This window comes from Gracilinanus agilis, chromosome 4, assembly GCF_016433145.1.
Source record: "Gracilinanus agilis isolate LMUSP501 chromosome 4, AgileGrace, whole genome shotgun sequence".
Taxonomy (NCBI): Eukaryota; Metazoa; Chordata; class Mammalia; order Didelphimorphia; family Didelphidae; genus Gracilinanus; species Gracilinanus agilis.
This window is the reverse complement of record NC_058133.1, coordinates 313,731,752-313,758,057: the sequence shown is the minus strand read 5'-3', so window position 1 is coordinate 313,758,057 and position 26,306 is coordinate 313,731,752.

The window sequence follows — 26,306 nt, the reverse complement described above, 5'->3', positions numbered from 1 at the left end:
TTCCAACTCTCAATCTATGATCTTATGGGCATGGCCCCTTGGAGAAAGAAAATGCAAAATTTTAGTAAACATGGGAAATATGTTCAAATTCATGAATAATATTTACAATATCCCAATGGACTCATAAGCTTATAAATATGGAGTGTTCCTTAAAATGATTAGGTTGAAAACCAAGATTAGGGGGAGTGTTGGGGAGAGGAGGAATGGAGGTACTGAACAGACACCTGGAAATTTCCAGGTGCTATTAATCTATGCTAATCTCTCACCATCCACGGTCCTATAGATCCCTGATTCTATTCTTCTTTTGATACCTGGGCACTACATAGGATCAGTCCCTTTCCTACCCTTAGGGATTCTCCTCCTACCTGTTTCACATTGGTCTCCCTTCCATCAGCTCTTTATGACTTTTAGCAGCTGCTCTTGACGGATATTCTCAGGCACTATCCTACTTGGGAACACAACCTATATTTTCCTATCAGTTTCCTTCTTATGTCAAAGTGAAGAGTAAAACTTAGGGGTCTTGGGAACTGCCTACCTACCAGTTCCAATTTCTTCCCCAAAATATCCTGCTGATTGTAGCCAGGGCTGGAGCTATAAATGTGTATATTGTTTTTCTCAAAAGGAAATACATCTTTAAGAATGAAGACCATCTCCTTTTTAATTTTATACCCCCAGAACCTAGAACATTGCCATAATAAAGATTTATTGAATTTAATGAAAGTTTATTAACTGAATAATAGATAAATACTCCTTAACCATCTTCTTAACCTTGACAGATGCCTTGCCACCAAGACCTGGAGCTTTTAACCCTCTCTCCCTGTGGTCCCATTGTTCTGATGGGTTGCTGTCTTACCTGGTCCAGCATTTCATTCAAGCTCCAACCATGATGCCCCAATTCCTTCCCCACTCACCATATTATAGGCAGCTTTGACAATCACCTTGCTGCTTCCTCCTGCCCTGCTCCTTCCTCCAGTTTGGAAGCCATAAGCAAATCAACTTTGCCATTTTTACCGGATGTCCTACTCACAGTCCCTGTAACTTTCCAAACCATAGTGTTACCTGATTAACACTCACCTATATATTTTGTCTTCTCTTTTGAAATGAATCTTCTTAAAGGCTCAAAATAACTTTTTTTTTGCTTTTGCATGGGAATCCCCAGTGCTTGATATATAATAAGTGCTTAATAAATGCTTTTTATGTTCATTCATGCATTACCTCCCAGTTGACATTAGGCATGAATGTGTAATATATTCTGTCCTAAGAAAGAAATAAAGGTAAATGGAATGATAACTCAGAGTGGGAAAAACCAAGAAGAAAATCATCAACAAATACTATGATCGTAAGGCAGGGTATCCAAAGGAAGCAAGAAAAGGCAGGATGTGCCAGGCAAACAACCACCACTAACTTGACCACCATCTCCCATAAGATCCTTATGGAGACAGGACTCTAAACCCAAAAGCCTTCTTAAAAGAGCAATGCTTCCGACACAGTTCCTAGGAAGCAATGCCTGTGGACATGCAGTCTGGCAAATGTTCCTGCAGGAGCTACAGCCACAGTTACAGAAGACCCAGAAAGTTCTTCATACTGTCAGATGGTTCAACATCACAAACTGATACGATTTATCAATGAAAATTACAATAAAGAAGAGTTATTTCCATCTTCTTTGTCACTGTGCCTTAAGGACCAGGGGCATTTTCCATCCAGCTTGTAGTTGAAACCTTCCACATGTGTTCTTTCTTCCATTAGAATATGAGCTCCTTGAGAACAGAAATTGTCTTCTTTTTCTGTTTATAACCCTAGGCTTAGCACAGTGTTTTTTGTACAGAATATGTACTTATTAATTTTTTTCATTTATTCATTCATTCATTCATCTTAGATAAATAAGGCAAACTAGAGATCCTAACCGAAGCAATAAAATTCAATCTTATAGTTATCATTGACACTTGGTGAAATGGGATTTGTAACTCAAATATAGTTCCACATGAGGATACTTTTTTCTAAATAAATAAGAGATTGACGTAGCATTATATATTACAGCAGAAGAGAATCTGGATGAAAGATTAGTAGAGGAGAAACAGAAACAATATACCTAATGGGAGTATATTACAAGTGACTTGGACAGAAAGAGAAAAAAGACAAGTTCAGAAATAAATTAATCAGCAAACACTTAAGTACCTACAGTGTGCCAAATATTGTGCTAAGCAATGAGGCTATAAAAATGAAAATTTAAAAATGACCATCCCTGCCTTCAAGTGTTTATAAATTATGGGATGAGATGACACTTATATTTAAAAAGTATGTATAAATTAGTACAAGGCAATTTGGGAGAAGGAGGCAATTTTATAGATACAGCATTCCTGAATTTTAATAAGACTTGATTTGGAAAGGAGGTAGCATAGCCATGGAAGAGGATGAGGACATTTCAGAAAGAGAAATAGCATTAGAAAAACCTATCTATCTCTCTACATCATACAAATAGAAATGCTATATGGCTCTGTCCTGGGACCAGTTCCATTCAAAATCATTTATCACACTTGCAGAGATGATACACTTACTAAATTTCTGAGGGTTATCAACAAAGCTGGGAAGAATAACTAATTTTTAAGCTACAGAACTCGTGTCTAAAAAGATCTCAACATTCTAGAATGGTGGACCAACTTTAAAGAGGTTAAACTTAATAGTGATAAATATAAAGTGTTTACTTACTTTCAAAAATCAACAATGTAAGCGCATGATGGATAAATATGTAGCACATTAAATGGATCACCAGATTTGGAATAAGGAAAACTCATCCTGAGTTTAAATCCAGCCTCAGACGCTTACTAGTTGTGAAGTCCTAAGCAAGTCACTTAACTCTTTTCCTCCATTTCCTCATCTGTAAGATGGGTTGAGAAGGAAATGGCAAACCATTCCAGTATCTTTGCCAAGAAAATTCCAAATGGAGTTGTAAATAGTTGGACATGACTGAACAACTAAAAAAGCACATGATGGGAAGATTGGCTAAAGTTTTAGTTGATTAGAAAAGATTTCAGAATTTTAGTGGACTCGAATCTCAGTATAAATCAGGGAAGTGGCACAGCATCCAAAATGTATAATGCAGAGCTAGGCTACAGTTTTGTTTTGTTTTTTTTTACTAGACTTGTGATTTCATTGGTATAGTAATGAGAAAGTAATCCAGATAAGAAACTGCTCTGCAACAAAGAACCTTACAAAATGTCCTAGGTTAGAGATTTGACCATATTAACACAGCTAATGTGTGTTAGAGATAAGACTTTTGTCCAAATTCTCACAAAGTCCAAGGTCAACTCTGTATCCACAATGCCATGCCTCTGAAGACCACATTAATATATTCCCTAGAACAAATAATGCTTAATTGAATTAATATCCTTAATTAATAAAAAATCATTTTAAAGAGGATAAAAAGAAAAACACACATGACTAGAAGCCTAATCCATTTTTGTGTCTGGAATGGAAAACTCTACATTCATGATGGATTGTTGGGACTATAATGCAAACTAATGCTTTTCTGACTAACCCACTAAGTACAAGCTTGAGAATGTATTTTCAAACACTGGATAATGAGTCCCTGGTGGAGATGGAGTGTTGGGATCCAGGCATGAACAAATTATATGAATATTATAGATGTACCCAAAAGCTAACTCTTATGAGTAATCTGCTAATGTACCAGCTTGATCCTTGTAACAAAGTGAAACTCTGATCTTATGGTATGCCAACCACTCCCCAAGCCTTTAGTCCAAAGGTCAATTGGACCTCTGGGAGGGGTACTGACTTCTACTTTGTCTTAGCCTCCACCTCTGTAGTCTTGAGGTTGTCAACTGAGCCAATGTTAAATTCTCTACCATGTCACATGTTCATTAACTACCTCCCATTCCCCATTCCTTGATTCTACAATAAAAGCTGGATTCACCTGTGGCTCACTCTCTTTTCACCATCAGAGGAACCTGACAGACCAAATCCCATGCCGTTGAACCATTCGTCTCTGTGTCTTTCTTTCCTCCTCATATTCCTTCTCTCTTAATCTCTAAACCTTTCCACTCATACTTCCTTCAGTCCCCAGCCTCCGTTTCAGGTGATTGACTCACAAAATAAATATCGTATAGTTGTAGAACAGCTATATGGAAGAAAGGCCCAAAATTTCAAAACAGCTTCTGGCTTAGCAAAAGCCTAGAACATATATTCCTAAGAGAATATACTTTGGGATCAGCAGCACACTGTTTTCTTTTCCAAAGTCCTCTCTCTAAAACACTTTCCATATTCTGATTGTAACAACAATTATGGATAGGCCTATCTTTCACTTCTCACTTTAGCAACCTAAGATATAGAATCAGAGGATCCAAGATGGTGTCCTGAATTCTCTAAGTTCTACATATGTGGTAGAATGGAAAAAGTATTTGATTTGGAGAAAGAAAAATTGGAATTTGAAATGTGTCTCAAATAAGCTTTTGACACTAAAAAGGGACTTAGACCTCTTTCATTCTATTTCCTCACCTGTAAAATGGAGATTATAAGCACCAGCTTCACGGGGTCATTGGAAGATGTTTTTTTAAGTCTCACTGTCGTCTTCCCTAACTGTACATAGACCGGTTCTAAAGTGGTCATTGTCCTTCACAGTGAGTTTCTAGAGCACGTCCAAGCAGTCAGATTGTGAAAAGCCCTAAAGCTAGATTATTAGAGAATAAGCTAAAGAAATTCAAGATGTTTTGTTTTGAAAAGAAAAATAAAAGATGACCACTGTCTCCAAATAACTGAATGTCTGCTGTGTGGTTAAGGAATTATACTTATTTTATTTGACTTTGGAGGGCAGAACCAGGAGCAGTGGGTGAAAGCTCCAGAAAAGAAGATTTTTGGCTCAATATTATTCCAAACAATTAGAGCCATTCATGGGTTGCCTTGAAGAAGTAATTAAGTTCCCTATCACTAAAGATCTTCAAGCAGAGTCTAGATAAGTATTTGGTAGGAATGTCATAAGGAGAATTCATATTTTAGTTAATAGCTGGACTAGTTGACTTCTGAGGTGACTTTCGACTTAAGAGCCTGTGATTCTATTCTGAATGAATATCTGCTCATTTAGGGGTGAACTAGGTAAAATGTTGATTCAGCTTAGGCAAAATAACTAAAAATCAGAGACAACTGGGGCAGGGTATCACGATATGACTGCACTAGGAATGAATGAAAGAAAACTAGCATCCAGATCACACCAGTCCTGTCCCCTCAAAATCTACCTAGGACAGGAACTAAAGGCTCATAAAAAGTTATTTCCCCAGTATGAGAAGGCTGAGATAGTAGCATGGTAAAGAACCAGAGGAATATTCTCCATCAAAGAGGGAATAGACAAAAGTGAGTTGTTCCTTCTTGAGAAATTTTAGCTAGAGCTCCATAACTACTCCATTTTCTGGAAAGAATCTTTTCTCAACTTGCTGAATAATTTGCAAACGATCACTAGAACATGGTCACATTTTTGTTGCCTGACATAATTCTTGTGTAGCATAACTGTCAGAAACAAATTAGAGGTGGGCACAGTTAAGGATTATCCTTTCACTTAATGTGAATGCTCCAGACACCCCAACAAGCACCATCACAAAAGTCCCACTAAACCAGAAAAGGAATATGGACTATGTTGACCTAACAGACCAGCTAGTCATTGCTTGTAATTAAATTATAAGGTGCTAGAAATTAGAGATTTACAGGGCTTGAGATATTTGTTGAAGGATATATAGCATTAGGTAGAAATTAGCAGCTGTTCAGCCCATTCCTATTAGACCTGTAGTTGCAGCCCCTTTCAGCAAAGCCAGCCCAAGAGAGGCTTTGAGGTATGCCACAGGCCTCATTAACATTAGCCAGAGAGATATATAAATCAACACTTTTTGTTATTACTAATAAGTAGTTTAGGACTTACTCCAAAAAAAGCAATGTATGTTGCATCATTCCAAACAGGATATAGCCAAGTACAGGTCCAGCCAAAGGATGAAAGGCAGTGTGGCATAGTGGATACAACAATGACCTTGATGTAAGGCAGTGATTCCCAAAGTGGGCGCTACAGCCTCCTGGTGGGTGCTGCAGCGATCCAGGGAGATAGTGATAGCCACAAGTGCATTTATTTTTCCTATTAATTGCTATTAAATTTTTTTAAAAATAATTTCCAGGGGAACTAAGTAATGTTTTTTTCTGGAAAGGGGGCAGTAGGCCAAAAAAGTTTGGGAACCACTGAGTAGTTGACCTTAAATCTTATCTGAGATACTTATTAGTAGTGTGACCCCATAAAGTCTTTAGATTTCTCTCATATTCAACTCACTCATCAGTAAAGTGAGTATAATAATAATAACAGCATCTTTTTCACAAAATTATTGTAACAATTAAATGAAATAATAAATGTAAAGTATTTATCAAATCTTAAAGCAATAGATACATTGATACATAGACAACTGATAGATAGATATTATTGTATGGGCCAATAAAAGTGCTTAATGATTTCCCAAAAGCAATCCAATCCCACTCTTCTTTTCAAGTCTTGTACCAGTACATTATCCATTCATATTGTCTATTCCAAATACAGGAATTGTACTGTGCTGAAATATAGGGATAGAGAGACAACTATTATGTGTCCATTATATTCCAAGAAATAAAAACACTCCTTGCCCTTAAAGAGCTCACATTCTAATGAAGGAAGAAAGGTTAAGTGAAAGCACTGTTGTGTGATGAGTCTCTATGCCCTAAGTCATATAGTCCTTCCTTCTGAGTTTCCAATGATTATTCACCAATCTTACAGCTACATTATCCTAGCTTTGGTTTTTTCTCATCCTTTTTCCCACCACCTCCTTGCATGCTGGCTGCCCTTGGAAACTCATATATCCACTCTCCTGTAGGATATTGTCCTGAAAGTACGTTCCTTTCTCAGAAAAGATGACCTATAGGGACTTGTTTGTGGCAGGGATGTACATTTGCAGTTGTGTATTCTCTATCACCTAAATATTATTTATATTCACCCTTCTAGGATGAGACCCTTTCTATTCCTTCTATCCCTCCATTGCATTTATCCTATTTTACCACATCTAAAACTCTTGTTAAGAAATTAGATACTAGCAAAGAGACTACAACAAGTTATCACAAGAATTATTCACTATAACCAGATGGGATTTATACCAATAATGCAGGGCTGGTTTAATATTAGGAAAACCATCTGCATAATAGACAATATCAATAACCAAACTAACAAAAATTACATGATTATCTCAATAGATACAGAAAAAGACTGACAAATTGTAACACCCATTCCTATTGAAAACATGAGAAGGAGTGATATAGAAGTACCTTTCCTCAAAATAATAAGCAGTATTTATTTAAAATCATCAGCAAGTATCATCAGCAAAGGGGACAAATTAGAAACCTTCCCAGTAAGATCAGTTGTGAAGCAAGGACACCAACTTATCACCACTACTATTTATTATCTTACTAGAAATGCTAGCAGTAGCAATTAGAGAAGAAAAAGAATTTGAAGGGATTAAATTGGGCAATGAGGAAACTAAATAATCACTCTTCGCATATTATATGATACTTAGAGAATCCAAGAAAATCAACTAAAAAGCTAGTGGAAATAGTAACTTTAGCAAAGTTGCAAGGTACAAAATAAATACCCATAAATCATAAGCATTTCTATATATGTACAACAAAACTCAGCAGTAAGAGATAGAAAGAGAAACTCCATTTAAAATCACTCTAGAAAATATAAAATATTTAGGAATCTATTTGCCAAGACAAATTCAGGAATTTTATGAATACAACTACAAAACACTTTTCACACAATTAAAACTGGATTTAAACAATTAGGAAAACATTGATTGCTCATGGATAGGATGAGGTAATATCATAAAAATGACAATCCTACCCAAATTAATCTACTGATTCGGTGCCATACCTATCAAACTACCAAAAAAACTTTTATATAGAATTAGAAAAAATTATAACAAAGTTCATCTGGAAGAACAAAAAATTTAGACTATCAAGGGAACTAATGAAAAAAAATGTGAAGAATGGTGGCCTAGCAGTACCAGATCTTCAACTATACTATAAAGCAATGATCATCAAAATAATCTGGTACTGGCTAAGTGACAGAAAGGTGAATCAGTGGAATAGGGTGGGAGTAAATGACCTCAGCAAAGTAATGTTCAATAAACCCAAAGATCCCAGTTTTTGGAACAAGAACCCACTATTTGACAAAAACTGCTAAGAAAATTGGAAAACGGTGTGGGAACAATCAGGTTTAGATCAATATCTCACACCCTATACCAAAATAAACTCAAAATGGTTAAATAACTTAAATATAAAAAGGGAACTTATAAATAAATTAGGTGAACATAAATAACATATCTGTCAGATCTATGGGTAAAAAAAAGAATTTAAAATCAAGCAACAGATAGAAAATATTACAATGTGTAAAATGAATAATTTTGATTATATTAAATTTAAAAGGTTTTGTAAAAACAAAACCAATGCAACCAAAATTAGAAGGAAAGCAACAAACTGGGGAAAAATTTATAACAAAAATATCTGAAAAAGGTCTAATTTCTCAAATTTATAAGGAACTAAGTCATATTTATAAGAAAGCAATTCCCCAATCTACAAGTAATCAAAGGATATGAAATGGCAGTTTTCAGATGCAGAAGTCAAAACTATCAATAATGAATAATCACATGAAAAAGTGTTCTAAATCCCTCCTGATTTGAGAAATGCAAATCAAAACCACCTCACACCTACCAGAGTGGCATATATGACAGTAAAGGATAATAATAAATGTGGGAAGGAATGTGGCAAAATTGGGATGTTAATGCATTGTTGGTGGAATTGTGACCTGATCCAACCATTTCTAGAAGGCAATTTGGAATTATGCCCAAAGGGCTTTAAAAGATTGCATACCCTTTGATCCAGCAGTATCACTACTGGGTTTGTGGTCCAAAAAGATTATAATGAAAAATGTTTATACAAAAATATTCATACTGCACTCTTTGTAGTGGCAAAAAAATGGAAAATGGGGGGGGGTCCCTAAATTGTGGAATAGCTGAAAATAGTGTAATATATGATGGTGATAGAATACTATTATGCTGTAAGGAATGATGAAGTACTTGATTTCCGTACAAACTGGAAAGCCCTCCATAAACTGATGTGGGGCAAAATGAACAGAACCAGGAGAACATTGTACACATAAACTGAAACACTGTGGCACAATCATATGTAATCAACTTTAATACTAATAGCAATGCAATGATATAGGGCAATCCCAAGGGTCTTATGAGAAAGAATGCTATCCACATTCAGAGAAAGAACTGTGGGTGTAAAAATATAGAAGAAAAACATGATTTATCACTTGTTTGTATGGGTATAGGATGTGGGGTTTGGGTTTTTAAAAGATTATTACAAAAATGAATAATATGGATATAGTTACTGAATGATAATACATGCATAATCCAGTGGAATTGCTTGTTGGCTCCAGGAGGGAGGAGAGCAAAGGGGAGGAAAAGAGCATGAATCATGTAACCATGGGAAAATACTTAAGAAGAAATGAATAAACAAAAAAAGAAATAAAAAGAAAAAAGAATTAGAAAGATAGCTAAACCTCTCTTCACCCATGGCCTAGGTATGAGCACATATCTAGCTTCCCTGTCATCACCCACTTACCTAACTACTTGCTCACTTTCTCAATGTGTTATCCCTCCCACACAAAAAAATATCTTTATTCATTGAAAAAGGACTTAACCCCTGGAATATTAATTCAACTCTTTTAGCCTTCTCTTTTTCTTTAAATTTCTCTTAAATCTTTAACTTGTTAGGTTCTTTTTACCCTTTGATCCCTTAGTTAATTTTTTTAAAGAACTAAAAAGTCAAAATAATTTGTTTCATTATTGAGTCTTTCTCTAATATTTATCTTATTTGCCATTTTTGTTTGTATTATTTAAAGTGTTTATAAGTTGAGAATTCTGCTCACCTCTAATTTTTGGTGCATTCTTTTTCTTTTGTTTTGTAGAAATACCTCAAATCATTTGTGTTGCTGAACGTCTCTATCATTTCTCTATTAATTATTAGTCTCAGCTTTGCAATGTATGGCATTTGGGTTGCAGCTTATATTTCTTTATTTTTGGCAAATATATTATTCCATTCTCTTCTTTGATTTCTCAAGACAACAACTGATCCTGGGTTATTTGAATTAACATTTTCTTTTTTTAAATTAAAAATTAATGTTTTCTCTTAGATGCCCTTAAAATTTGTTGTTTATTATCGAAATTGTTCATGTAAACATTGCATCCTATGGAGTTTCAACTGTAGTGTTTTTCTGGCAATCTGTGGGTTTTATTGACTACATGAAAATGTTTGGAGCAATTTTCTTGCTTTATTTCCTAAAACCAAGTGTTCAGGTGGTTAATTCGTCATGCTTTTCTGGGAACCTTATAATCCATAGGTTATCCCTACACATCCTGTCTTCAAAGTCAATTGCTATGGCTTATAGAGAATTCATATATTCTCCTGGGATTGTTGTTCTATGTTTATCTTCTGCCAAAATTCCTTTTATTTCCACATTTTATGTTCCCAATCTGTCATTCCTATTCACAGAGCCTCTACTTCTTTGAAAAATTATCCATTATGGCTTCTAAGTTTAGTACTCTGGTATGTGCGTTTTTTAATTATGTGTTGAGTAATTTCAATTCTAATTTCTCTCCTAAAGTATTTTTAAAGTTTTGTTTATCTTTGCTGTTATATGTTATATGCTGTTATTGTTCCATGATTTCTGGGATATCTTAAGAATTTCCTTTTGCAACAGAAAATTTTAGCTCCTTTTCATTCATAATATAGGACTGGTTAATGTTATTTTGGCTTTTTTAAAAGTTCTTACTCTTTCTTCCTTTTGATTTATGCATTTCTCTGCTTGTCTACTTACAAGCTAGGTTCATATTTGGGCCTACAATGGGTATATTATACTTTAATCAAAAGAAATAAGATAGGTAAAAGAAGATAGAATAATATTGTAAATTTAAAAATGATATTCATGTAAGGAGAGCCAGGAATCCAAGCATGGAAACACAATAGGAAAGATTTGGGTGAATATCAAAAAGAAGAAAGAAACAAAAGTGATTTTGTTGTTGGAGTATACTACATACCACTAAGACAAAAAGAGGAAACAAATGTAGAGTTTGGGTAATGTGTTACAAATCTGATATAAAGCATTCAATATTAAAGGTAGGGGACTATAATTATCCAGACATCTTCTGGAGTTCTCTTTGCCAAAAGTAGATTGGCTAATTAGCAGATTAACTTGGCTTAATCTTAGTGATAATTCAATCTTTCAAAAGGTAGGATAATGAAGAGGTGGTGAAAAGATGGTTTAGTGGGGGGGGGGGAAATATAACTGATTTCTTCCAAACCCTACAATTCCTCTATAAATATCTTTATTTTTTTTAAAAAAAGACACACTAGACTTAGTCCTGATTAGGAAATACAAAACGCTCTGGTCAGCAAAGGGAGAGAGAAGTCTCCAGACACTGAGGAGAGGATCTGGTTGGAAATGAGTGAATAGCACATTTCTGAGTAGGGAGAAGCAATGAACCAAGCTAAGAAGAGGTTTCAGTTCCAGAAAAGAGAAGATTAACCTATGTAGGGAGCAAAAGATGAAATGACTGAGGAAACAAGGATTCAATCTTCCAAGCATGTTATTTTGTTAAACAATGCTTGGCAATTGTACATTAAATTGAGACCAGGCCCTTTCCTTAGCTTAGAACTAGACCTTGAATATACAGGGAAATAGATTTGTATACATTAAAAATAATTTATTCAAACAAGGAGCCATTAATTAAAAGGAAATAATATAATAATAGGTAATCTGATTTCTAATTGAATGAAAAAATTAAGGACTTTCCAAATTGGGAGGAGAAGATGAATAGTACAATTTCCTGATTTCAGCAAAAGAAGTGTCCTACTCCTCTCCAATTATCTGTAACCAATCAAAGGAACATGGAAACAATAACTAATTGATTAGTATAAGGCCAGTTTTCAGATAAGACATAGAGGTTGCTTGAAATGTACAATAATGAGAAAACTTACATCAATCTTGGGATCTAACTGCATTTCTGATCAATATAACCTTGGTCTTTGATTAAGGGTTCATAAATAGCAAGTACAAGGCATCTGGTACAGGGCTAGATTCAAACAATACAATAAGGCTTTCTCCCAGTTCCTACAATTGAATAAACTTTTCTCCCAAGACAGAATTTGGGCTAAATCCATAGTGGCAAAACTATGGCATGGATACCAAAGAGCCCTCTCTGTGGGCACATGTGTTGTTACCCACCAGAGTTCATTACTAGAAAGGCAGAGAGACTCAGGCAGAGATTCTCTCTTCCCTCTCTTCATTGTGCCTGTGAACATTTTTTCACTTCATCCACCCCTCTGCCCAGAAGTCCAAAGGGTATGCTTCCTCCCTCCCCTCTCTGGGGTAAGAGGAGAGGGCAGGACATTCTGTCTTTGGGAGGTGGGAGGTGGCATGTAATCTCTAAAACATTTGCCATCACTGGGCTAGATCTATAATTGAATAGAAAGGGAACTAAGCTAGCTCCAAAATTGAGTCACAAGATGTAGTCAGTGTGGTCCACTGAATTCTCACAATTAATTACTTGTGGTCCTAATCCTCTCAATTTCTCACACCTTATTGAGGACACAGAAATAGGGGCCAACAGGCATCTCACTGCTCAGTTCTACATTACAGATCCAACACTGACTAAGGAGGATATCTGTGCCTAAGGGTGGCATTCCAGGGTGGGGAGTTGTAAAAAGTCCTAGTCTATATACTAAACAAAGAGAAAGTGCAAGAGCAAGCAACTTCTATGTGACTCTCATCCCAGGAGCTGAGCTGAGTTCTCAATTCTATTATCCAATACAATCTGAAGCCTATAGTGGAACAATCAGAGCAAGTATCCAAGGACAATAGAGATTCTATACTTCTGTAGCTCTGAATCAGCAGAGCAGAACTAAATGAAAGTGGAAAAGTCCAGAAACAGTTTACTGAAACACCAACCAGGAGCAAATCAATAGATTATGTTGCTCAGACTCAAACTTGGCTCAGAAATTTTCAGGGTTCAGACAAGGATTTGCCCTGCATCATATCACTTTAAAGCACCAAAATCTTAGAGGTCTCTAGCTTGAATTATTAATGAGATCCTGAAATAGTACAACACTTAATAACTCGAGAAAATAGAAGAAAGATCGAAGAAGACAAAACTCAACTTAGATATATTCCCTAAGAGTACATAGAACTTGAGCCCTATGAAGTTCAAAATCAGGAAGTAAATTGGAAAAATGAATTCAACATCAAGTACTGTTTTGAGGATACAGATGTGAAAGATTTAAATCCAGAAGAAGGAAGTTATTACAAAACAACTAGAAGAAAAGCCACAAAGGAAAGAACTGCTGAAGACCAAGTTCCACTAGAATTTCTCAGAAAAGTAAATGAGACAAGAGTATTCAAAGAGTTTAATATGATCTTTAAAATCAAATGAGGTGACTAAAGGAGAAAAATGGGGGAAATGAGAGGTATGGAAGAAAGAAATGGAGAAATAATTTACAGCTTGGTGTAAGATGTATAAAATATTAAGAAACAAACTCCCTTGACAATTAGAATAGAAAAATGGAAGTTATTGACTAAAATGTTCATCAATAAATATTAAAACAAAGTCAAAATAAGAGAAAAAAGGAAGAAAATGCAATGTACCTTATAGCAAAAACACCTAACCTGTAAACTGGATTGAGGAGGAAAAAAAGGAAAAAATTGGGCTACTTGAAAGCTACAAACAATAAAAAGAGTATAGAAGTCATGTTTCCAGAAATCATAAAAGAAAATAGCTTTAGAACTAAGGAACAAAATAGAAATAGAAAAAATTCACCAATCGCCTTCTCAAAGGAACCTCAAAATGAAAATTCTCAGGAACACCCTAGCCAAAATTCACAGCTTCCAAAGCAAAGAAAAATAATTAAAGCAGCCAGAATGAAAATATCCACATAGTGGGGAATCACAGCCAGAATTGTACATAATTCAGCATTTCTTCTCCACTAAGAAGGGGAGAATGTAGAATATAATATTCCAGAAGCAAAAGATATAGGCTTACAACCAAGAATTACTTAGCCAACAAAATTGAATGTAAATGTGTAGAGATGGGGAAAATGGATTATTAATGAAATAAAGTGTTTCCAAGTATCATTGATCAAAGCTAATTAGAAATTTTAAAGTACAAACATAGGATTCAAAAGAAGCCAAAAAAAATTAACATGAGTAATCATGAAGTTTTTGACAACAATAAGTAGCTTTCATTCTAATATGGGGAAATGACATATATGTTCCCTCAGATCTTTATTATCATCAATAGTTTTCAAGGAACTTTAATTAGATAGATGTTGAAGGAAAGAGTGTGTTGTACTTTCATGGTCTTTAAAAAAGAATAGAAATGTAAGAGGGAAGAGAAAGTTGAAGCATGGATGAAATATCTCACATAATCAGGGTGTAGAGTGGGGAAAGATAAATGTTCTGATTTTCAAAAACTAAAGGAAGACAGGCTATACAAAGTATGAGCCAATGAGCCTGGCTTTGATTCCTGGGAAAATTCTAGAAAGAATCACTAAAGAGAAGGTTGGCAAACATCTAGAAAGGGAAATAGTGAACACAAAAAGCCAGGGGTGTTCATCAAGGACAAGTCATGGCAAATTAATTTCAACTCTTTATTGGATGAGATTACTAAATTAATAGAAAAAGGAAAATGTTGGAGAAGTAGCTCCTCTAGATTCTGGCAAAGTTTTTGTAAAATATCTTATATCATCCTTCTGGATAAAATGGAGAAATATGGATGAGACAACAACACAATCAGATGAATTCAAAACTGGGTAGATTCCCAGACCCAAAGGGCAGTTCTTAATGGTGTAATGTAACATAGCAGAAGGTCACCAGTGTTCTGCATTCAGTCTTATGCTGTTAAACATTTTTATCAATGACTTGGATGAAGATGTAGATAGGATGCTTATCAAATGTATAGGTGGTACAAAGCATACCACTGTCAGGATCTAAAAGTTGCTGACAGGATAAAACATTGGACTAAAGTCTTGTGTTGGGTATGAAAAAATCAACTTCAAAAATATAAGATGGAAGAGACATGAATATACTCTGCAAAGGATCTGGGAGGTTTAGTGGACTACAAATTCCATACTAATTAATAGTTTGATGCCACAGGTGGCACTGTGGATAGAGTGCTAGGCCTGGAGACAGGAAAGTCTGAATTCAAATCCTGCCTCACTTACTAGCTGTGTGACCCTGGGTCTGTTAACCTCTGTTTAACTAAGCTTTCTCATCTGTAAAATGGAGGTAATAAAGAGCACCTACTTCCTAAGTTTTTTTGTGAGGATTAAATGAGATAATCATAAAGTGTTCAGCACAGTGCCTAGCACACACTAAACAGTATATAAAAATGTGTTGTTTTTCAGTCATTCAGTTGTGTCTGACTCTTCATGATGCCATAGACCATAGATATCCAGTGAGTTTTATTGGCAAGGATACTGGAGAAGTTTGTCACTTCCTCTTCCAATGGAGACTTTTATCAAACAATCAGAGATTAAGTGACTTGCCCAGAGTCACAAAGCTAGGAAGTATCTGTGGCTTGATTGAACCCAAGTCTTCATGACTCTAGGCTCAGTGCTCTTAACCACTGAGCCACACCTGCCCTCCCAGCATACAAATATCACATAATATTATTATGCCAAAAAAGCTTATGTAATTTTTGGTTGCATTGAGGGATATCACTTCCAGGAATAGTCACTCTGCCCTTATCAAAATTTGTCTAGATTGTTGTGTTTAGCTTGAGAAAGCATGATTTAAGAAAGACATGGGTAAATTGCAGATTGTCTGGCAGAGAGCAATTAGCGTGGTGAAGAGCCTTAAGTTCATGTCATGTAAGGATCACTGATGGAACTAGGCATGTTTAGCTTGGAAAAAGATGACTCAAGAGGGCATATACAATAGCTAATTTTAAGTATATACAAGGCTGTCATGTAGAGAAGAGACTATTCCATTTGATTGCTAGCTTAAATGCTTCTCATTTCTATTTGACCACTCTTCAAAGAGAGAACAAAACCTTAAGGACCCCATTAAATCTCACAAATGGCAAAATAAAAGACAGACCTCTTCTCTTTACCTCCCCAGGCCCATAGATCTGAAGTCCCTGTTCCTGTTTTGATTAATAGCAGTGATCACTTCTCCATCCAATCTGCAAGTTCTTATTCCTCTTTGGGATATTCTAATGCAACAACATGAAGATTAAAAAGAAATTTCAACTTCTCTCAAAACAATTTCCAAGTTTACAGTTCTTCCTTCCTTCCCATCTGAATTCATTCCAAACCAAAGCCAGGGTACTCACTCACTCACCACTGAAAATTTCTCCCATTCATCTATCACACCTCCTTGATGCAATCCAATGCTATAAACTCAATTCAAGGAGCACGGGTGGGCCAGCAGACATAAGCTCTATGAGTGAATGGAAGAATTGTGTAAGACTGAGCATTTTTTTTCCCCAGGAACCTGTAACGGTGGGTTTGCCAGGGCTCTTGAATACTTTATATGCATGCTTTTGTTCTCCTCCTCAAGTTTATAAATCACATTTCTTTTTTTACAATTCCTTTCAATAATTATTTAACTGTCCTTTTCTTTCTAAGTGAGAAATTTAATTTGCAGATGCTGGCTAGGCTCAGAGTAGACAAAATAATACATTTGACATAAGTGAAAAATTAGGGCCAGATCTGTTTGGCCTCCTGCTCCACAAAGACTCAGAAGTTCACACAGAGACAGAGCAGTTGTAAGAGATAGAATGTGAAGCCCTCCAAGTTAATATATAAGTATATATATGAATTTATATATTATATAAAATATATTATAAGTATACATATGCACACACACACATATATATGTATACATATATAATGTTGAAATCTGATTGCTTGTAGTCAACTCTTTGATGACCCTGATCTAATTCCATTTCAGGACTCTTCAGAGGTGCCCATGAATCTTCCAGTGAATTGTGTTATCCTTAGTTCTGTAGGCAGTTCTCTCAATAGTGCATAGTGTGATGCAACACAAAGAACATTGGATCTAAAATCAGAGAAACTGGGTCTGAATTCTGCTGATGCTATTTCCTAGCAGTGACCTCAAAAAGTGATTTCATCTCTCTGGACTTTCATTTCCTCCTCTGTACAATGAAAGGCTTGAATTAGATGAATCTCTAAGGTTCCTTCCAGCTCTAATCCCTATGATCTCATTATCTGCCTACACTTTTCCCTGAATTACTTTAACTAGCTTTTGGCTCCGAAAAATTCAACCAGGAATGATAGCAAGATCTGCATTAGTGACCTGAAGAATGGAGGCAGTTATCCAAAGGACTGGAATGGACAGAAAAGGAGAGAGGGAGAAACAGAGACAAACTGAGACAGAGAAAGAGAAGAAGAAGGAAGGGAGGAAAAGAAGGATTGAGAGAGAGAAAATTATCACTTGCAGCCAGATAATTAAAGTAAAAGAATTTGAAGCCTATAAACTGCCTGGACAGATCTATCTTGCTTCTTCAAAAGTCTAACTTTTTTATTTTTGCACCTAGTTTCCTTCCCTCATCCAGGCTGGAAGTGAGGTGGTTCTCCACCATATTGGTACCTTACATAGTGTTATTCTACTGGACTTCAGAACTCCTGAGCTCAATAAAGGCACCAGCTCAACCTCCCCAGTAGCAGGGTTCACAAGCCACAATGCTTGGCAGCAACTCTGACTTTTAAGGCAACATTATCCCTTCTTGAAAAATTATCAGACAAAAAAATGTTTTTCCTATTTTACATGATGCTTGTCATCTCAGGGAGAGGGGGAAAGGAGGGAAGGAGAAAATTTTGAACTCCAAAAAAAAATTTTTAAGCTTAAAATTGTTTTTACATATAATTGGGGGGATGAAATATTTTAGAATTTTTAATGAATATGTATGCATGTGTACATACCCACATACACATGCATATTCCTAATGGCAATTTATTTGGTACATTGTTTGTAGGTCTGTTTTTCTTTGTGTGATCCTACGCTTTCAGTTTCATTGGTGATTAGAAACTACCACTACAGATGATTTAGAATTACAGAATCATCAATTTATGACCAGAAGGGACCTCAGCAAAAATCTACAAACACACTCGATTTACAAATAAGAGAAATGAGACCCAGGGAGATTAAGTGATTTGTCAGTGGTCTCACAAGTGGTTGGATTTGAACCCAGGGCTTTTTATTCCAGTGCTTTTTCCACCCTATGACACTTCTCTACTTCTCTGGAAACTGAGGGTTGTCCTATTCAGAGTCTACAATGCTTCAGAGGCAACATTTGAACCTAAGTCTTCCTGATTCCAAGTCCAGTACTCTATCACTATATTTCACTGCTTCTAAGGTTTCTTTAAATATACATAGTATCTCAAATACCTCGAGGTATCTAGGTGGCACGATAGATAGAGCAATGGACATGGAGTCAAGGAAGTGTGAGTTCAAATCTGACCTTGGACACTTATTGTGTCTGATCCTGGGTGAGTCACTTAACCCTATTCCTTCAGTTTCCTCATCTGTAAAATGAGTTGGAGAAGGAAATGGAAAACTATTCCAGTACCTATGCCAAGAAAATGCCAAGTGGATTCATAAAGCGTCTGAAATGAGTTAACAACAACATCTCAAGCTATATTAAAACTACACAGATTTTTGGGACACTATCACAATAATTTCTTTATTGCCAATTTAAAGCACTTTACATGTATTATCTCATTTGAACCTTGTAACAACATATTGAATTATATCATGCAAGCATTATTATTAATTTTATAGAGATGAAGGAACTGAAGCTCAGGGAGATTATTTGATTTATCCAAAATCACCCAAACAGGAAGTGAATGACTCTAAGTAAAATCTGATTTCCACAATACCACAGATTGCCTTTTATAAGCAAGTCACTTCCCTTAGACCTCAGTGTCCTCCTATGTAAAATGAGAGTTGGACTCAAGGGCCTCTGAGATCTCTCCTTTCTAAATATAAGTCTGTGATGAGATCATAGTGTCCTTAGAAATGGTTTCACAGGTAGTTAAAGACATAGAAACTGAACTGAGATCCTCTAACAATAGAGTTAATGCTTTCTTTCATTTTCTTTTCTTTTTAATGCTATTTTATTTTTCCAGCTTAAATGTATTTGTCCATAACATTAAATTTCCCACATATCTCCCCTCTCGGTAGAAAAGGCATCTTTTGATAAAATAAATGTGTGTGCATTTATATGTGTATATAACTATATTTTGTATGTTTCTCTTTATTGCTTCTTTTTCTGGAGGTAGACACTTAGCTGTTCTTCAAACAACATTTCTATTACTATATAAAATATTCTCTTGGTTTGGCTCATTTCACTCTTCATAATTTCAGTTAGGTCTTTTCATCATTCCTATCTGCCCTAATAAAGTATACACATCCCTACATAGGGAGATACTTCTTGTAAAGTCAAAGAACTTTTCAGACAAAGTAATTAAAGTTCTCTATAGTCATGCAGAAAATGCTCTTAATAACTATTTTTTAGAGAAATGCAAAGTAAAACGCCTCCAAGGTGCCACCCCACATCTATCAGATTGGCTATTATGAATGAAAAGGAGAAGGACAAACCTTGGTGTAGATATGGGAAAGGTGGTATAAGATGCATTGTTGGGGGAGGTAGGGTGAACTGATTCAATCATTCAGGAGAGCAATTTGGACCTATGCCAAAAGGGCAATAAAACAATATATAACCTTTGATCCAACAATACTACTACTAGGTTTATATCCCAAAGATATTTAAAAAACAAAAAAGGAAGGCCCTATATTTACAAAAATATTTAAAGCATCCCTTTTTTGGGGAGACAAAGATTTGAAAAGTGAAGGGATACCCAGTAATTGGGGATTGGCTGGGTAGGTTATAGTATATTATTGTAAAGCAATACTATTGTGCTATAAGAAATGACAATCAAGAGGAGCTCAGAAAAACCTAAAAAGACTTCCATGAACTGAAACAGAGTGAAATAGAGTGGGGAGTTGGGGAGGAAGGAGGGAGGGAGGGAAGGAAAGAATTCAAGAATTGATATTCTTTGGAAAAATGTTGGAAATTGTTTGTACATGTAATTGGGGGGAAAATTTTAATTTAGAAATGGAAAGAAATAAAAATAAAATGTAATCTTAAAAAATAAAATAGTATAAAATAAGGAGGAATTTTATATTCACATAGCATAAACTTTGCTATATTTTAAACTTTCTTAAAGCAGATTATATCCATTGGTGAAGGTAAAAAAATGATTTTCCTTATTTTAGATATCACTCCAACATTTCATTTTTATAGCCCATTCATTTCATTTTAATGAAGACTGTAACTGAAATTGCAATTTTAAATTTTACAAATTTACACTTTCTCAGTTAGAAAACATTTCTATTTTTCTCTCTCTAGAATGGTTTTCTTCTACTATATCGGCCAAAACATCTTATTTTTTATTAACTATTTCATCTCTATGACTTAATTTCTTTAAAAAAAAGGTCACCTTCTGTCTCAGAATCAATATTAAATATTGGTTCCATGGCAGAAGAATACTAAGGACTAGGTAATGAGGGATAAGTGATTTGCACACGGTCACACAGCTAGGAAGTGTCTGAGGTCAAATTGGAACCCAAAACTCCAAACCTGGGTCTCTATCTACTGAGCCATCTAGCTGACTCACCCTCTATAAATTCTAAATTGAAAAAGGCTCCCTATCATTTCACGATTCACAAGAGCAAGAAGTTTAAGCTAGTCAGGCAATAAACATTAATTAAACTTTTACTTATTACTAGGCACTAAGCATGACAGTTAGATTATGTGGTGGATAAAGTGCCAGGCCTAGTCAGGAATTCTCATCTTTGTGAGTTCAAATTGCACATCAGATACTTTCTAGCTGTGTGACTCTGTTCATCACTTAACCCTGTTTGCCTCAGTTCCCTCATCAAGAAAATGAGCTAGAGAAGGAAGTGGCAAACTACTTCAGTACCTTTACTAAGAAAATCTCAAATGGAGTCATAAAGAGTCAGACCTGACTGAATAACAACAGGCATTTTGCTAAACAACAAAAAAAGGAAAAACATGGTCCTTGCCCTCCAGGAACACACAATCTAACAGGAAAGATATGTGTGTTGTCCAAAAGAGCTTTGAATCATAGGACCACAGATCGAGAATTGGAAAGGAGCTCAAAGATCATCTAGTACAAGGCCTGAGGTCAAGGGAGGCCAAGTGTCCCAATCTCACAAAGAGTATTAAACACACAATGTGAGATTTGAACCCAGATCCTCTGGCTCCATAGCCACTGAAGAACTAGCTCGGCATTATTTTCACTGTAAACCTAGTGAAACTATTCATTTCCCAACTGAATCAATTACTTTGGGAATACTAATCAATGAAATTATTATTTGATTGGTTCTGGAAAATAACAAATAACTCTCTTTAAAAAATAAAATAAAGAGGGCAACTGGGTAGCTCAGTAGATTGAGAGTCAGGCCTAGAGACGGGAGATCCTAGGTTCAAATCCGACCTCAGACACTTCCCAGCTGTGTGACCCTGGGCAAGTCACTTGACCCCAATTGCTCACCCTTACCACTCTTCCACCTAGGAGCCAATACACAGAAGTTAAGGGTTTAAAAAAAATAAAATTAAATTAATCTTTAGCTATTGTATCATGGTAATTTCTGGAATTAGGCCTAGTTAAGAATTGATTTACATCCAAGGATGTAATGACTGATAACACACCTGGTGGTGTCAGACAAGCTTGTGAGAAATATTATCCTATTCTTCCCCAAACTCTGGCTTTGACAGAGAATGAGTCAGAATTCCAGGGCTTGACTACTGGTTATTTAGGACAAGAGTGAGCCCGCCTGGGAAAAAAAGAAGGAAATGGGGAAAAGAGATTATGATGAAGAATTATAGATATTGATAAGAGATAAGTGGAAGTTGGAATCAAGAGAAAATCTAACCACAAAAACAAAAGCAACAACAACAACAAAAAAAAAAAAAACCAGTAACCCAAGCCTTAATATATGTGATACAAGAGGGTTTTCCTCACATGAATAACTTGCATTAACTCCATTTATCCTCCCAAAAACATACCTGAGGTAGGTTCTACAGGCATTTTTTCTCCTTTTGACAGATGGTGAAATTGAGGCTCAAAACAGTGATGGGATTTATCTGTGTTTGTAAAATCAACAAGTTGTCTGAAGCACTATGCAAACTTGGCCATCACTTATTCCAAGCCTAGCACTCTTCCTACTAAACTAAGCTGATTCTTTCCAATATGTTAGGGCAGGACATTTGGCCATACAAGGCAGGCATGGATGGTCTAGTGCAGGGGTCGGCAACCTTTTTGGCCGTGAGAGCCATAAACGCCACATTTTTTAAAATGTAATTTCATGAGAGCCATACAGTGCTCACACTGCAAGTTCCTGTAACAGCGCCTGAAAAAAAACTGACTTTATGGCTCCTGCAGTAAGAGCCATATCTGGCCCTCAAAAGAGCCAGATATGGCTCAAGAGCCACACATTGCCGACCCCTGCTCTAGTGACCAAATAGATTTTAGGGAAAGGATATTAGATAAAAATTGCTTGCTTTGTAAAGGGATTCCATTTTTACTTTGCATGGCAAGATGAATAGTCTGGGGACTTGGAGTCAGGAAGACCTCGATTATAATCTTGCCTCTTACAGTTACAGATCCTAAGTAATAATAGCATCTACCTCAAAGGACTGTTGCAGGGATCAAATAAAATAATCTCAAGTCAGACATGTTTTAGGCTGTCTAATTCCTCCCTAGCTGCTATTGCTCCCTCTCACTTAAATTACTTCAAATTTATTTTTTAAGTCTTTTTTAATTGCCTTCTATGTATACAACTTGTTTTCTCTGATAGGATACAATCTCCTGCAGAACAGCAACTGTTTCATTGTTGATGTGCCAAGCACTGGCATCATAGACATTTAATAACTACTCATTGATAAGGAAAGCTCTGCAACGTTTACACTGTTCTATAAATGTTAGCCATTATTCTTTGGTTTCTTGCCTGGGCTTCTCCTTTTATGGGCTGGCCAACATAGTACAGTCCACTGGTCATTATTATGCTAGATGCTGAGAACACAGAAATGGATGCAGCCTGGTATCTACTTACTACTGTAAGGAGTCTACAGTCTAAATGGGAAAGGCAAAGGTACTGATAACCATGATCCCAAGAAGAATGAAATAAATGCAAAGGAGAGTCCAAGAAGCGTGCTACGAGAAGTCTGAAGAGGGGATTAACTGGGCTCTAGTGTGGACAATGGGTTGGAAAATGAATAAATGGGATACCGATAGACAAGTTAGGAGATTTCTGTAAGAGATTCTGGGAGAAGAAATAAAGTAGAGTAATTGCAATGGACACAAAAGGAAGGACCAGCTGTGATGCAGAGGCTAGAATGAAAGTGTGGGGTATGGTAAGAAGGGAGAGCCAAAGTTATTTTTAATTTATAAACCCAGGCTGCTGTCATAGCCAATGATATGGACAGAGAAAACCATATATACATTTATATACATATATATATATCTGTATGGATATGTATTTTATAGTATGTATACACATGAGGCTACATTTTATAATATATAGAAGATGTCATATGACAGAGCATATCTAATTTCATGCATATATATAAATATATGTATGCATTATTTTTGCATGTGTATATATTCATATTTATGTGCATAAATATTTTATAGCATATATTATATAAGAGATTATATATTTTATAATATATAGAAGACATCTATTTGACTGAGCATATCTAATTTTACATGCATATATACACATGCATATAAGTGGTCTTAAAATGCATAAATACAGGTTTATATGTGTACATATTTTAGCTATATTTTATATCACATATGAGGTTACATATTTTATAATATATAACATAATATAACAAGCATATTTTATAATGTATAAATAATATAAATTATAATGATATTTTATAATATATAATATAAAATCCACTGTGAGTAGATCTGATTTCATATGTACATATATATGTGTATTAATTATATTTGTATATATTATATACATACATATTTATAGGATATGTTTTACCATAGATGAGGTTACATATTTTATAGTATAAAGAGGATATGTTTATGACTATGAGTGTATCTCATTTCATATGTGCACACATATGTGTATGAATGATATTTTTATATGTATATATCTTAGGTACATATTTATAGGTTCTATTTATAGGTTCTATTTTACCATAGATATATTTTATATTATATATAGAACATGTGTATAACTGCAAATATATCTAATTTATATGTGTATACATACATTTATTGCCTTTATGTGTATGTGGAGGGAAGGAACAATGTAAATCCATAGGAAAAGTGCTGTACTAATAATCAGGAAACCCAGGGCCTGATCCTAGCATGGGTAGTCATTTTACTTATCTTAATGCCTGTTTCCTTACCTCTAAAATGGAGGCAATAATTCTTATGTCACCTACCACACTAATTGATTTCTCCTTTTCCATTTCTAGTGTTCCTCTTAGTATTATTTCCCATCTTATGAGGCAGGTAAGTGGCACAGTGGGTAGCATTGGTGTACTTGGACACAGTGAGATCTGAGTTTGAATCCAGCCTCAGATACTAGCTATGTGACCTTGGGCAAGTCCCTTAACCTCTTTCATCCTCAGTTTCCTCATCAATAAAATAGGGATAATAAGAGCACCTACCTCACAGGGTTGTGGTCAGTAATAAATAGGATGGTATATATAGACCTTTGCACACTGAAAGTATTATCTAAATCCTAGCTGTAGCTATTATTATTTTAGCTTATTGACTTTTCTTACCTTATTCTTTAGTTTCTCTAAAGAGAAATAATGTAATGTGACAAATCACCATGAATGTCCTTTAATATGGACTTTTATGAAAAAAAGGAAGCTTCCCTCTTTTAGATAAATGATATTTAACACGGTGCCTAGACTATAGTAGGCACTTGATAAATGCATTATGACCGGCTGACTCATTGTGGCAGGGAGGCAATCATCAGTCCTGGAAGACTTTGCCAGCAGAGAACAAGCTCTGTCAGGGTCCTCTGCACTGGATAGACCTCAAGTAAGAGCATGGTCATGGATTTCCTATTCGATAACCAAGCAACAGCCTCACTGTTTGTTTGGCCTAATCTGGTCAGCCATGGCATGATGAATTTTTCAGTCACACTAATTCCTAGAGAAGGTCTCTTCAGTTTTAGAGAGGTTCAGAGCTGGAATTGCGTAGGGGAACACTCACAATGATTCCAGATAGTATGGAGCTACAGGTGAGAATTGAGTGAAAGATAGACACCAAAAAGAGAAGAGCAGTCCTGAAAAAGGTTCAGCATGCCCTCACTCCAGAGGTGCTAGTCCTCCCTGAGCATGCCATAAACCCAGCTCTCACCTCTAGCTCCAAGAAGCTGTGGTACATGCTATAGTGGCCACATCCCAGTAAAACCATTGGGGCAGACAGGCTAAACCAGGTTGAGGGTAACCACTGGTGAGTTAGGGGGATGTTTACCCCCAAGTATATGAAGACTTCCCCTGACAGAATGGGTAGAGGAGAACAATTTGTTCCATTGGCTATGAAGGTGGCTAAAACACATACTATTAGAGGGCTTAGCACGTAGTCAGACATCAAAGATGCCCAGATCATCCACTACATGCTGGGCCATCGCTAGTCATCCTGACTTTTGCCTTGCCACTGGATCTTAATGACTCTGGAAGAGATTAAGCTGACAATTTTGCCTAGCTTTAATTCACATGTAAATCAAGACAACATCCCATGATGTCACTAGTCCTCTTCTAAACAAACGACAAACAATAGACAGTACAAAAGGAAGTTGAATATGACCTTTTATTTCAACAAACAAAATATTTCATTCAGACATAGTCTGGTTTCTTAATAGTCCTCCTCTGGCCTGGATATATTTTGGTAGACTATTTGATGCTAGATTTTACAGTCTTACTTCTTTCAATCCAGAATGGGGACTGAAAATTGGGTGGAAGACCAGACATCAGAATGGAGAAACCATTTTGCCAATTTTAAATTGCATTCAGTCTCTAAATCAATACTTTCTTTGCTCTGTTAGTATTTTTTGTGTGACATCCGGGTTTTAAGAAACAAGTTGCTAGAGA